Source organism: Talpa occidentalis, unplaced genomic scaffold (genome assembly GCF_014898055.3).
Source record: "Talpa occidentalis isolate TD23 unplaced genomic scaffold, MPIMG_talOcc4v2.1 talOcc4.12, whole genome shotgun sequence".
In the NCBI taxonomy this organism is placed as follows: Eukaryota; Metazoa; Chordata; class Mammalia; order Eulipotyphla; family Talpidae; genus Talpa; species Talpa occidentalis.
In genome coordinates, this window is record NW_023601212.1 from 29648888 (window position 1) to 29660481 (window position 11594).

General features: G+C 42.1%; 1 long non-coding RNA gene across 1 annotated transcript in view; it reads left to right on the forward strand.

Annotated features, from left to right (window-relative positions):
- LOC129145474 (uncharacterized) overlaps positions 1-8105 on the forward strand; it is a 58440-nt gene extending 50335 nt beyond the window's left edge. Inside the window, exon 3 of the long non-coding RNA XR_008551072.1 lies at positions 7978-8105. This is a non-coding gene — a long non-coding RNA (uncharacterized LOC129145474). The remainder of the gene's footprint in view (positions 1-7977) is intronic.
- Positions 8106-11594: the final 3489 nt, after the last annotated feature.

Here is an 11594-nt window from a genome sequence, read left to right on the forward strand (position 1 = left end):
TTTGCCTATTGTGTGTGTTTTGCAGTTCCATATGGATTTTTAAATCAGCTTTTCAATTTCTTCTAAAAAGTAATGACAAGTATTTAGATTGTGATTGTATTAAATATACAGATTAGTTTTGAGAGAGATGCTATCTTAATAATAAGTCTTGAAACTGATTAGCTTAGTATATAACTATATTTATCTAGGTCTTTTTAATTTCCTTCAGTGATGTTTTGTAGTAATCAGTGTATAGGTCTTGGGCTTCTTTGACAGATTTGGTATTATGTATTTAAATTTTAAATGCATTTTTTGAATGGCATTATTTTAAATTTAAATTTCACATTAGTCATTGCCAGTATGTAGAAATTAAATTGATTTTTATATAGAATATTTTATCTTGTAACATTGCTACACTCAGTTCTGGTGACTTTTTTTTTTTTTTTTGTAGCATTCAGGTCTTCTGTAATGGCTGTCATCTACAAATAAGTGTTACTTCTTCCTTCTCAATCTGGATGGTTTTTACTTCTTCTTGCCTTATTACATTGGCTAGGGCCTCCAATTTAATGTTGACTAGAAATCATGTAAAGAATTCTGATTATATGGGTGAAGTGTCTAGTCTTTTACTTGTAGATATGCTGATTTCTGTAATGTTCTTCATCACATTCAGGAAGTTCTCTTCTTTTTTTTTTAAAGATTTATTTATTTATTTATACAAGAACTGGGGTACAGGCCCAATGCATGGGAGGGTGAGATGATTCACCAGAGAAAGAGTGGGGGACAGAACAGCAGACTGACAAAATATACTGCTGAGGGGAGCAGTGGGTACGACAGGAGAGGTCTGCTGCATCATGTGGGACCCTTGCCAGCTGGCCAGGATCGAACCGGCACTGCAGAGGCTGAGGGCAGCTTCACAGTGCGGCGCTCAACCACCTGCACCACCAGGGGAGGCCCCTCAGGAAGTTCTCTTCTTAATTTGCTGATATTTTTTTCATAATCAGGAATGGATTTTAGGCTTTGTCAAGTGCTTATTCTCCTACATCTATTGAGATAATTATATGCTTTTCTTATTTTATTTTGTTAATATAATGAATTAAGTTGACTCAAATTTTAAAATGTTAAGTCATAATAAAACTTACATGGTCCTAATGTATCTTCTTTTAATGCATTTTGTTGGGTTTAATTTGCTAAGATTTTGTTTAGGATTTCTGCATGTACATTTATGAGGGATTTTGTTTATAATGTCTCTATAATTTTAGTGCTGGGGTAATGCTGAACTCATAGAAAACTGGGACTTGCTCTCTCCTTTTTAATTTTCTGGAAGAGTTGATTATAGTAATTATTATTACTTCCTTAAATATTTAGTGGAAACCACCACTGAAGCCACCTGTACCTATATGTTTCTTTGTGGGAAGTTCTTTTTTTTTTAGTTTTTTTTTAAGGTTTATTTATTTATGCATTCAAGAACTGGGGTACAGGTCAGAGGTGTGGAGTGGTGAGAGGATTCACCAGAGACAGAGTGGGGAACAGAACAGGATGATCTACTGAAATACACTGCTGAGTGGAGCAGTGGGCAAAACAGGAGAGGTCTGTTGCACCATGTGGTCACCTCCCTGGCCGGGAATTGAACTCGTGCTGCAGTGGTTGTGGATAGCTTCATAGTGCTGAGTCTTAACTCCTTGCACCACCAGGGAGGCCCCTGTGGGAGGTTCTTTACTACATATTATTTTCTTTTGGAGCTCACTTTTAATATTTGTTGGATGAGATCAATATAATGTTTAATGCTGAGATCCATTATTGAGGCCAGGTGCTCATGAGTATCCTCAGACTGACTGGTAAGCTCAAGGACTGTTCTTGGCCCAGGGTGAGAGCTGGGCCCCATTCCCTCCAATCCACTGCATGGGTCTTTCCCATTCAGTAGTTTCCTCCCACATGTACTGCTTACTCTGCTGAGTACTCACAGGAATGCAGACTTCTGAAATGCTCTCTCAGTGCAAGTGTCTCTTCCCTGGTATTGTGTTCTGAAAACCCTAATTCCATCACCTCCATGTCTCTCAGCTGCTTAATACAGGGAGTTTCTAGATTCGGCCTGAGTACACCTCCCTGCACTATACCTAGAAACACTCCAGGCAGGTAGGGTTGGGGTAATTTAGGCTTGACCTCATTTATTCCCCATCTCTCAGAAATTACTGTCTTTCAGTGCCTGATGTCTAGTGTCTCAGGTTTCACCATTTCATTGATTTTGTCTCCTATTGTTGCTATTGCTCTTGTTTCTGATGGGAAGGTGAGCTGGTGGCTATTATTCCATCTTGGCCAGTTTGCTTTTGAATCTAGAGAAAATCATGAAGGGACCTCCCTTGTGGCATAGGGGTCACGTCTCAGCACTATCATGCTATTACAGCTGAGTTCAGTCCCTGATCCCTGGCCAGGAGCTAACCCACATACCACATATGGTGCTGCAGACCTCTCCTGTCTTACCCACTGTACCCCTTGGCAGTGTATTTCAGTAAATCCACCTGTTCTGCTCCCCACTCTGTCTCTGGTGAATCCTCTCACACAAACACATCCTGCACCTCTGGCCTACACCTCAGTTCTTCTATAAATAAATAAATAAATAAATCTTTAAAAATATAGAGAAAATCATGTAACATCCTTCTGGAGAATCAGCTGTTTGGCTGTGTTGGATCTAAGTGTCATAGAAAACATTCAGGGAAGGGAGTAAAGATAGCATTCCTAATAATCCATAGCTGTCAAAGTTGCAATGAAACATGTGGCGGTCACATGGAGGGTGCTCATAGCCAAAGCAGGAAGCTCCATAGCCTTGCAAACTTAATATGATAGAGGAGACAAGGTCTCAGGAGGACCATGTGAAGAAATGATGAGTTTCTGGATGGTCCTCTGACTGCTGCAAGCACTTGAAAGCAGACCCTTTCATGTCTGGTATTCCAAGGTAAATGTGCTACATCTTAACTAAATGTGAGGCATTTATGGAGGCCAAGGGGATCCAGCTTGTTTTAAGCAAAGTGTTGTGCTCTATCAGTGCTCATAGGGGTTGAGAAGTCAAATCATCATATGTTAACATCCACTGGGAAATTCATTCCCCAAGAGTGGGAAAGTAACAGCAGCTTTAACTCAGGAGATACTCACAAGGGTCCAAGTTGCAAGTAATTGGAAATTACTTTGTTCAGAGTGTGCCCAGATGGTGGACTTCCTTTTTTTGGCAAGGCATCCTTCTCACAATGATGTTCATGCTTACCTTGCCTAAATATATTATATTATATATATATATATATATATAACATATTATATAGAGAGGAGACAAGGTCTCAGGAGGGCCATATATACATAAATATATAAATGTTTATGCATATATTATATTAAATAATATATGAATAAATACATATGTGTATTATATATTATATTATGTATTGTATAGTATATATAAATATACATGTTTATATGTTATATAATATATAATATAATATATATGTTTATATTTACATATATTATATATATAAATGTACATCTATTTCTCTAAGCTGTCTAAACTATTGTTTAAACTCCTAAAAACAAGGATGCACCATGAGTCAAAACAGATGATCAATGCAAGCTATAGATATTACCACTAACTCATTGACCTTTTTTTTCTTTAAAAAAAAATTGAGTTACCAATGATTGGATGCCCACATTGTGCCAGGAGTGTGATAAGTGTTTGGCATGCTATCACTTTTCATTTTCATAACAAGTGTGTATGATAACATGGCCTCAGATTTATGGAGAAATAAGCAGAGACTCAGAGAGATCATGCCCCTTGTTAGAATCAGTGTACTTACTTTCAGATCTCAATTCTTTGCCTAACATCAGCTTAAATTGTTTCCACAGCATTCTGTATCCCCAATACAATTTAGCACCAAGTTGACTACCAGTAGGCTAATGAACTATTTTGATTTTAGAGGCAATAGATGACAGTGGTTGAAAGTGTGGACCGTGAGTATGCTGCCTGTGTTCAAGCCATCTCTGCTACTTATTTTCTATGAGATCTTGAGTAAATTAATAAGCCTCTCTTTGCCTTGGTCATCTTTTTGATAAAATGGAAATTGAAAGAATTCTACCTGATATAGTTTTTGTGAAGTTTTGTGAGTAGAGAACTTAGATGAAGGTTTGGTCTATTTTGAGTGCTTGGACAATAATATTAGTATCATCATTTTCTTCTTTGTTTGCACATAGAAATACTTTCTTTAAAGTTAGTATGGAATTTTTCTTGCTTATGGAAAATTTTTTGCATATGAAGTCAGTGATATAGAACTAGAATTATTAAGCTTCTTTTTGACTTTATCTCCTTAAAAATAGAAAATACATAATGTTATCCCTCATAAAAAAAAACCACTTCTCTTACCCAGTTAGTATCAGTGACCCCAATAAACCAGAGTAATCCAGCTAATTAAAAGCAATATTCTTTTTTGAAAAAATATTTATTTTTGCATAGAAGAACTGGGGTGTAGGCCAGAGGTGTGGGGGTGGTGAGATGATTCACCAGAGACAGAGTGGGGAGCACAACAGGCAGATCTACTGAAATACACTGCTAAGGGGAGCAGTGGGCGAGATAGGAGAGGTCTGCTGCACCATGTGTGTAGCTCCCTGGCCTGGGATCAAACTCAGGCCGCAGCAATGGGCTGTCACAGTGGTAGCACTGAGCCTTAACCCCTCGGCCACGAGGGAGACCCCAACAGCAATATTCTTACTGGAACATGACAGATGAGAGAATTGCCCTTTTTTTGATTCTACACGTGCCTCCCCCATATTTCATGTCAGCATAGTGGTTTTGGGGGTAAAGAGACTTGGGATAGATTCCAGGTTTCTCTCATTATTTATTGGAGAACATGGGCAAGTTACTTAAACTTTCTGAGCTTCAGTTTGTCATCTGTAACATGGAGATAATAATACTTCCCTCTTTAGGATTTCTTGATCATAAAATGATGTAATGTTTATAATAGCTTTGGCACATTAGTTGGCATCCTATGTGCTTAATTAACAAAAAATATGCATAGTGCACAGATTTTGGAGTCAAGTTTGCTTGGATTTGGGTCTCCTCTCCATCTATCCAAGAGTGAATAGTTCTGGAAAAGTTACTGATCATCTCTAAACCTCCTCTCAATCTCTTCATCTGTACAGTGAGATTGCATTGCTTCTCCTTTAGTGTTATTGTCAGGATTAAAGAAAATATATATTTTTAAAGATTTATTTTTATTTATTTATTTATTTATTTATTAACTCTTTTCTTTCTTTTTTTTTTTTTAAAAGATTTATTTATTTATTTATACAAGCACTGGGTACAGTCAGAAGCGTGGGAGGGTGAGAGAATTCACCAGAGTCAGAGCAGGGAACAGAACAGGCAGACTGGTGGAGAAATACACTGCTGAGGGGAGCAGCGGGCACGGAAGGAGAGGTCTATGCGCCATGTGGGACCCTCGCTGGCGGCCGGGGATCGAACAGGTGCTGCAGAGGCTGCAGGCAGCTTCGCAACCCAGCACTCAACCGCTCCGCCACCGGGGAGGCCCAAGATTTATTTTTATTTAATTATGCCTAGAAGGACTGGGGTGTAGGCCAGAGGTATCGGGGAGTGATCAGATTCACCAGAAAAGGAGTGAGGAGCAAAACAGGAGATCTACTGAAATACACTGCTGAGGGGAGCAGCAGCTGAGACAGGAGAGGTCTGCTGCGCCCTGTGGGTTAGCACCCTGGCCAGGGATGGAACTCAGGCCGTAGTGGTGATAGTGCTGAGGCTTAACCGCTAGGTCACTAAGGGAAGTCCCAGTATTTTATTTTCTACTTTCTAACAGATCTTAGTTGTGAGGATGATTGCAGTGAGGGTCACAGGAAGTATTCATCTGTTTTAGTTTCAACACGTGTGGTGGAGCTTTAAGGCCAGTAGAGCATGACAGGGTCACGAGTAAGGTGAGAATGTCCTAAGTAAGGACACCCTGAGGCCACCTGAGCTATTTCATCTCTTCCATTAGGGCTTGATAGTCCGAGAAATTGGTTCCTCTTTATCTATTGTTGACATCATGCAATTACGACATCTATAATATATACCTTTAATGTCAAATTTTTTCAATGAGGAAATGGTGACCCAGAAAGTTTACATGTAATGTCTAAAGTCTCCATGTTGGTTAATGGAGAGGGGAGGCCAGATTCCAACTCTTTGACCACAAGTTATGTATTACTATCTTAAATCCCCAAATTTAGTATGCACATAACTATCTTCTACTTTTTTAGAAGAGGCATCTCTCTTCCCAAAGAGATCAAGTGGTCACAGAGCCACTGACTGCAGGTCAGTGTAATCCAGTTCTTCTAATCTTCTGTATGCTGTTCTTTCTACTATATCAAATGGAAATGCCAAAATCCTCTTTTCAGAGTCAGGCCATTGAAAGTTATGAAGCATTATCTTCATCATTCATATTATCCAGTGGTGTTTTAAGCTTGCTTACCATGGCAACCATCAAAATATTAAGCTCCTCAAAGCAGGACTGAGAAGGCAGCCACAGCTCTGCGATTGTTCCTGGTGATGAAAGTATGAGTGGGGTGTGGAGCCAAGACCTGGCCATACCTGTCCCCTACCACTTGGGCAATGCAGCTGCCACCATTGTGGACCAGAACCCGCCCTCTCCACGCTGTTTTTACAGTGTGGCATTCAGCCCATGACAGGTTTACCTTACATATTTGGCAAACAAAGATGGATAAAAATGATACGTGGACAGATCTATCCTATTCTTTCTTCCTTCCTTCTTCCCTCCTGCGTGTCAGTTCATCTTCTTTCTTTTTCTTTTTTAAATATTTATTTATTTATTTATGCATACAAGAACTGGGGTACAGGCCAGAGGTGGGGGGGTGAGAGGATTCACCAGAGACAGAGTGGGGAACAGAACAGGCAGATTGACCGAAGTAAACTGCTGAGGGGAGCAGTGGGCAAGTCAGGAGAGGTCTGTTGTGCCATGTGGGTAGCTCCTTGATTGGCCAGAGATCGAACTCATATTGCAGAGGCTGCAGGTCTCTTCACAGTGCTGTGCTTAACCCCCTGTGCCACCAGGGAGGCACTCTTCCTCTTCTTTATGAACAGTAACAAAGCCCTCAAATCCATGTCAAGCTTCAAATGGTGTCAGCCAAGAAGACAAACTCCAGTCATCATACCCAGACATGTAAAGAGATCACACACTGGTCTTTATGAGAATGTAAAATATGCACTTATTTCTTGTTGTCCTCCTTTATCTATTTCCTCTCCTCTGATATCTCTAGCAGGGACGTGTGTGTTTGTGTGTGTGTGTTTGTGAGAGAGAGAGAGCAAGTGAGGGAGATTTGTGAAGATATTGAGAGTATGTGCTACAGACACATGATGTTTTACTTCCCATTGACCCTGAGGAGGGAGAAATCAGCAGGGGAAAGGAGAGATGACTGAGATGCTGGTAGCAAACAGTAAAAAGGCCTAAAGGTCAATGCAATTTTTTTGAACTAAATAAAGAATCCATGGTCATGTGATCATTCAAAATAATTTCCCAGTTTAACATTATTTATCAGGCTGTGCATCTTTTTAAAGAGGTCATTTAGAACAAGTCAACGAAGGGAGGGTGTCTACTTTTTATAGCAGGATTGCAAACTTCTGCTGTGCTAGTGCTAATTGAACAAGTGTGTGTGGGGGGGTGTGTAGGCACAGGTACATAGGCCTCGCTTTGTTCTCTTGTCCAGATGTTGTGTCAGCTGCAATGTGATGAGGGAGTCTGTACGCCTCACCTTCTCTACCTCTCTGATTCGTAGCTGGCGGCTTCTCTCTTTGGCTGCCCATCTGGCTCCTGGCACCAGGAAGTAAAATTATTATTATTTTTTCCAAATGAAAGCCTTTGAATCACAGCTGTTAATTACCAGATGATTATTAAAAACACATATTGCCTACTGAGGTTTGAGATGACAACTCATGCGTGCTGTCTGGCCCCCTCTCTCTCGCAGGTTCCTGGCCCCAAATGATGCACACACTTCTTCAAAGAACAAAATGGGATTTTACTGTACAGTCAGGCCAATGCAAATAAGAAGGGGAGTGAAGAGATTCCAGGACCCTGTTTAAAATAATAAAGACTTTTTTCTCCCTACACAGCATGTTCTAAACTCTCAAATTGCTTATCTTAGCCCAGTGCTTGACTCGGATTACCTCCATTTCAAACACCTGCAGCCCCTGTGAGGGTGCTGACGAAGGCCTGGGACCAATGATGCCCAAGAAAGAGAAAGAGCAGGCCCAGCAGAAGGGCACTAATAAATTATAGATCTCAGCTGTCATGCTGGGTCGCTGGAACTCGGGTGAGGGACAGATGGAGGCTGCCTGAGCAGGCACTGCCTGGGGGTGGTGAGAGCAGCCAGGGAGAGGTGGATTCTTTGCATGTCAGGGGAAATGATGGAAATTATGGCTGGACCAGGCAGAGGAAGCTGACATGGAGACTTAAACTGTGCGTTGAGGGAGCAGAGGGAGCTCTGGATATGTATGGGGCATTGCAAGGGTTTCTGTCTTGAAACCCAAGTCCAGGGGAGAGTGTTCTCAGATCTATGGTCCAGGGGTATCTTTGTGCTCTTTGAATCCTCAGCATGGTGCTAGGCACAGTGGGGAAGGCAGACATCCAAGATGGAGCATCTCTTTTCCCGGAGCTTCCAAACTAGTTGGCAACAGAGGGTGCGATGAAAGGGGTAGCTCATGAACAAAGGAAGACTGAAAACAAACACCACATTCACACATCCCACAAGTATTTATTGGATATTCGTCGCCACATGACTCAAGTACTATATCAATGAACAAAATAGGAAAACATGAAATAAGATCTCTGTTTTCTGGAATTTACGTTCTAGCAGAGTGAGGCATACAATAAAAATTTTAAGGAGGTAAAATATACAGTGTTCTGAGCAGATAAGTGCTATGGAGAAAAATAAGTCAAAAAATGGGGTTGGTTATGGAGATGAGCCTAGTTATAAGTTGTCCCCACCGGGTTCACAGAAGAGATGATATATAGGAGGTGAGGGACCTGGCCATGGGCCATTTTGGGAAGGATGTACCTGTCAAGGTGCACCCCCAATACAGGTGTTGAGGTAGAAGTAGACCTGCTCCATTCTCAAATCACTGGGCTCCATGACCAGACTGGAGTGAGTGGCAGAGACCAGGGTGGGGGTAGGATGGGGAGCAAGTGAGGTCAGAGAGGTAAAAGGGGAACCAGCACACACTTGGGTTCTGGAAGGTAGTTATGGATACTTTGGTTCTTACTAGGCATGACATGGGATTCCATTGTGTGGTGTTGAGTAGAAGGGAGAGAGGGTCTTACTGCAGCTTTAATAAAATAACTCTAACTTTCTGGGTTGGTTTTCAAGCTTTAGTGTGCACCAGCATCACCAGGAGGGCTTGTTCAGACACACTGCTGGACCTCACCCTTTGCCAGGTGGACCTGGGGCAGAGCCCTGGGCAATTGCTAGTTTTCATTACTAATATTTCTCCCGTGAAGCTGTTGTTACTGTTTTTGTCACTAAACTTGGAGGACTTCCATATGAGAAACACTATAGAGAAATGAGGGGAAAGTCCTCAAGGACTCCTTCCTGGAAGAGGTGGATTGATGGCACATCCTGAAGTGCAGAGGGGATATTGCACAGCACACTGTAGACCATTCAAGAAAGGACTTACATAAGCATATGCAGAGTGGCAGTGCTTTCCTTTTCCCATTTGATCTTCTGCTATAAAGAAATGCAGGGCAGTTTCTAAAATGTGGAATGCAGCTGTCTCCATGGAGATTTCTCTACAAACTTCACTTTTGTTGAGGCAGTGTCTAGCCACCCTGGTGCCCCCATTCAAGGCCCTCCTTCTTGTATTGTGTTTCAAGGAAGGGTGGTCTCGCAAGCAATGGTGGCCTTGGTCTTCTCTGCAGTCACTTACTTTCACTATCTTCCAGTGTCTCTCACTCTTGGAGTTCATGTCAGCATCCATCTCTTCTATAGGACACCAAGCCTTTACTCTGTTGCCCAAATCTCCCCTAGCCCAGATAACCGTGAGTTGCAGATGTCTACTGAAGGCCTGCTGGGTTGGGAAAGGGTAGCATTGCACAGAACAGAAAATAACTTTGAGCACCAGATATCAGTCCTAAAAATTCCTCAGCCATCCCTGACTTCAGGGATTTCTAGTTGGTCATCCTTCTCAGACCTTTGTCTCCTGCTTTGTAAGGAAACTAACTTCTCCCTGCCAAGAATCCTCTGCCCATTGTTCTTGAAAGGAATTTTCTTGTTGCCTGGTCAGCTCCTGAATTCCTCTTGCTCTTGCATAGAACAGACTGACTATGTGGACTCCTTATTCTTTCTCCTGTCTGCACCCTCATGGGCTCTGTCTGTCATCAACCCAAAGAGCCTGGCAGGGCTTTTTCCTAAAGTAAAGCAAAATTCTCTTAGGAAGACAAATCTTGTGGCCCTCTTTGGGGCATCTTATTTCAAAAGCAGTCAATTTATATAGAAATAACCTCCCTTCTTTTAATTATGCATGTGATATACAGTAAGATCAAATGTATTTAAAATTGCTAAAAACAGTGAGGGAAACTAAAACAACAGTGGGATGTATTTTTTTTTTTTTAAGATTTATTCATTTATTTATACAAGCACTGGGTACAGTCAGAAGCGTGAGAGAATTCACCAGAGCCAGAGTGGGGAGAACAGGCAGAAGGACTGAAGTACACTGCTGAGGGGAGCAGCGGGCCACAGGAGAGGTCTGCGTGCCATGTGGGACCCTCGTCGGTGGCCGGGGATCGAACCGGCACTGCAGAGGCTGTGGGCAGCTTCGCAACCCAGCGCTCAACCACTCTGCCACCAGGGGAGGCCCAGTGGGATGTATTTTTTTTTTAAAAGATTTACTTGTTTGTACATTACAAGAACTGGGGTACAGGTCAGATCAGAGATGCAGGGGGTGAGAGGAATCACCAGAGACAGAGTGGGGAACAGAACAGGCAGACTGACTGAAATACACTGCTGAGGGGAGCAGTGGGCAAGCCAGGAGAGGTCTGCTTCGCCATGTGGGTAGCTCCCTGACTGGCCAGGGATCGAACTCGTGCTGCAGTGGCTGTGGACAGCTTCACAGTGTTGTGCTTAACCCTTTGTGCCACCAGGGAGGCCCCAGTATTGTGTACATATTTATGAGAAAATAAGTTCCCAGAGCGCATGACAGCCCTCTCTTCTGTTACTTTGCCTAAAGTCAGTTAGAGGTAGTGTAGTTATGACAACAGCACCAGCATATTTACAGAGCTCTTAACCACTCAGCTGTTCTTTCTCTCCTCAGGCATAGGAGGTCAGTGCAGGGGAATTGGGATGGGGTGGGGTATGTAGTAAAGGATCAGGTAAGAGTGCTATGGTAAAAAGAGTCAATTTAGGAGTCAGACTGCATGGGTTTGTGATTGAAAATGTCCCAGCACTTCCCCAGAGGGTGACCACGCCAGCTGCATAACCTCTCTGCCCAGATTTTCTCTACTGCTCAGATGAAGCAGATGAGATTAACTGCTATGGAGTATAAATGAGTTAACACACATAAAGCCTGTCAGAGACTACCTGGAGTGGGTTGA